Genomic DNA, 3,848 nt, shown 5'->3' with positions numbered 1-3,848 from the left:
TGAACTTTCATGAAAAAATAATCCAATGGCATTTGTTAAAGATGGTAAGGCTGACTTTATTTAGGACCATCGTGATAGATGTAGGGACCACTTTGATGGAATTTTGAGGTGATGGAGAGAGATTGGATTCAACTTTGAAAGCAACATGGGCGAGAGGAATAGCTAAGGAATAGGGTGGGAGTCAGTGCATGGAAGATTACTTAGAGGAAACATCAGGGATCAGGGGTGTTTGGCTAAACCAACCTAACAGCATTCTTACTGAAGATAGGCCAGGGAGATGGGACACCACCTGGGGAATGGCTGAGGATGACCAGCCATTGACAGTGGCAGGTTCTGATTAAAATGATTTGGCAGGGTTCTTGTTAAGACTGGATTTTGCAAGGAAGTGCACAGAGGGGCCTAGAATAAGGTTAAGCAACCTGACCCAAGTTTGATCAAGACAAGAAATTTCATCAGTTCCTCAGCCTCTAGGGCCTCTGGTGGGTCAAAGCAAGTTCTAGTAGACCATTCCTATGTGGAGTTTTCAGTCACCTGGGGAGGGAGACAATAAGCAAGTAATTATAGAGTATGATAAGTATTAAAAGGGCACAAATAGAAAGCTGTAAAGGAAAATAAGGAGGGGCCACTTTGGTAAACCCATCAGGGGAGGCATTTTGAGGAGGCTTTGAGTAGAAGAAAGAGAAGGTGCTGGTCAAGAGAAGAAGCCAGGGGGTGGGCCCCCAGGCCTAGGAGAACAGTGGTGGCATTGCTTTGGCACTGAGACAGGATGAGCCTGGTTTAGTTTCTGAAGCAGGGCTGGAGTGCATGAGGGACAATGCCGAATGCTAAGATGGAGAGCGAGCCAGGCCCAGAACACGCTTTATTCGATATATAGTGGTGAACAAGTGAAGGGTTTGTGAACCAGGCTGAGATTGGATCTGATTTGCATTTTATTTACTTATTTACTTATTTTCCCATATAAATAGATGTTATCAGATACACGTCCATCACAGGTAAAAGCACCAGAATCAGATGGTGTAACAGGCAAATTCTGTTATTCTTTTTTTTTTAATTTTTGTTTTTTATTTTTAAATTGTTTTTACAGTTTTTATTCAAATTTCAGTTAGTTCACATGCAATGTAATATTAGTGTCAGGCGCACAATATAGTGATTCAACACTTCCGTCCATCACCCGGTGGTCGTCATGACAAGTGCCCTCCTTAATCCCCATCCCCTATTTCCCTCATGCCCCCTGCCCACCTCCCCTCTGGTAACCAGTAGTTTATTCTCTATAGTTAGAAGTCTGTTTCTTGGTTTGCCTCTCTCTCTCTCATTTACTTTCCCCTTTGCTTATTTGTTTTGTTTCTTAAATTCCACCTATGAGCGAAATCAAATGGTATTTGCCTTTCTCTGACTGACTTATTTCATTGCATTTTGAAGTGCCTTCTGTGAAGAGAACCAGTTGTAGTGGGACCAGAACAAAAGCAATGAGATCAGTTAGGAGGCATTGCAGCAGTGAGTGAGAGAGGACCGGGCTTCTGTGAGGCTGATGGCAGTGGGGCCCTAAAAATACACAAGCAACTATTTCTACAAGCAAGTATCTGATAGTAAATACATGCTTTTTAAAAAATAATGACAATTGAGTATTTTATTTTTTTTAAGATTTTATTTATTTATTAGAGAGAGAGAGCACAAGTGGGTTGAGGGGCAGAAGGAGAAGCAGACTCCCCACTGAGCAGGGAGCCCATTGTGAGGCTCGACTGGGGTCGATCCCCAGGCCCCAGGATCATGACCTGAGCTGAAGGCAGACGCTTAATCAACTGAGCCACCCAGGTGCCCGGAGAGTCAAGTATTTTATTGTTAATGTTGCCCCCAAGGAATGTATTAACATTATGGAAAAAATAAATGCCCAATTTCCATTAAGTGCATAGAATTGGCATGTAATTTTTATGTAATATTTACTGGATTCTCATGCCCAGGCAGAAGAGAACACCTACACTAGCCTTAACCATAGGAGCTTAGAAGTAGTGACTGATTCTTCTGCCAAGCAAACTCCTGTTCTCTGTGATTAGCAGAGGCTGAGTCATGCAGGCAACAGGCCTGTTTATATACAGTTGTCTTAAAATAGGCTGGACGGTAGAAGGAAGGGAAAAGGTGGAAATCATATTCCCAAGTTGTTCTTACTAATTTCCTTTCGGGGGCATTGGGTGCAGAGGGCTCCATTATCAAAGATGTATCAGCTTATCTTGGGAGGCTTGCTTGGGTGATTGAGATGTTGGAAGTGGGACGAATAGGGACTGCCCTTGAGGCCAGAACAAAAATCTGGAGTCAGCTCAGCTCTCATTTTTACACAGGGTGAAGCAGTCAATTGTCTGTTTGTTTACTTAGTCACAAATGACATTTTGTTAGTGGGGAATGAAAGGAAAATGATAAGATTAATAAGTGATATATAAACCATCGTTTATACATACTCATACGTAAATAAACTATAAGGTAATTTATTCCACAAGATTTTAAACATATCAATAAAGCTCTAGTCCAGGATACCACCACCACCACCAAATTATTCAAAACTGGTGTTAATTGTTGAGGAAATGCTGGTAAAAATTTCAAACAACTTCAGAAGCATAGGAAAAAAAATCAAAATTCCCTTTCTCCCTCCCTATGGCCCCTCCTCCTCTCAAAGCAACCGCTGTTACCTGTGGTCCATATCCTTTCAGATTATTTCTATGCTCACACAAATTCACGTGGAATAGGTAACATAGTTCTAACATATAGCATACAGCATAGATTTTTTGTTGTTGTTTTTAGAGCAGGGATCCTACTACACATATTATTCTGTAAAGTGCTTTTTTACTCTCTAGACCCTGTACTTAGAGAGCCACCTCATGCTTTTTAATGAATGCATTGTTATTTTGCCAGCATCCGATTGGTAAACAGCTAGGAAGTTATTTTCAGGTAATTTTCTAGGTAGTGGCAGGATTCTTTCTACGTGAGGGTAGACTGTACCTGTGCTGTCATATGGTTTTCTTCTAAATGCTTTTAAACCAAGTATGGGTAATGAACTGAGAGCCATTTGAGCTTACGGAAGACAAGGTTCTGAGACTCCAAGGTTGGAGAGGGCTGAGCCTTCCGCCTGCTTCTCAGTCCCGGGCCTTTCCTCTAGCGCCAGCAAAGCCACCATCCCCTGGGGACTGAAAGGGCACTGAGAGGGGGAAGACGCTTCCAGGGGAGAAAATAATACAAGGAAAGGAGGCAGGAAAGTGACACAACGGGCAAGGGAAGAGGGAAGGACAAAGGGAGTCGGTGACCTGGCCGGGGGCCCTCGAAGACAAGAGGGAGACTGCAGGAGGGACTAAGGAACTGTGTGAAGATCCTCAGAGCCGTGTTTTTCAAAGGATATTCTGTTGCCAAAATAAAATTTGAGGGAGAATCAGAAAGCATGCACGTAGGAAGGACATTGTGAAACTTTGATTGAGTCCTGGCAGATGACTCAAAGAACATTGCCATGACTCAGATTGGAATAAAGAAGCATGATGTGAGCCTGAGGAGGGGAATGATTTTCACGTAGTTATTTTGGGGCCTGAGCCCAGCAATGATGAAGGCTGTAAAAACGATGTGTGTTGCCTCTGGACAAAATTGCAGTAGAGGTACCAACCCTGTCTGGGCCCCCCTTCCTCATCCTCAGCCTTCTCCCACCTTGGATGGTACCTCCACCTTCTAATGCCCTGAGTCACAGTGGTAGCTCCCCAATCTCTATAGTGGGGGTATTGGGGGCTCCCCAATTTCTATATGACATTTGAGAATGGTATAAAGCCAGACAGACAAGCAGTTTCCAAAAGATGTTGTGATTCACATTCTACATAATA

Source organism: Nyctereutes procyonoides, unplaced genomic scaffold (assembly GCF_905146905.1).
Source record: "Nyctereutes procyonoides isolate TBG_1078 unplaced genomic scaffold, NYPRO_anot_genome, whole genome shotgun sequence".
In the NCBI taxonomy this organism is placed as follows: domain Eukaryota; kingdom Metazoa; phylum Chordata; class Mammalia; order Carnivora; family Canidae; genus Nyctereutes; species Nyctereutes procyonoides.
The sequence above is the reverse complement of the archived record's forward strand: the minus strand, read 5'-3'. Positions refer to the sequence as shown.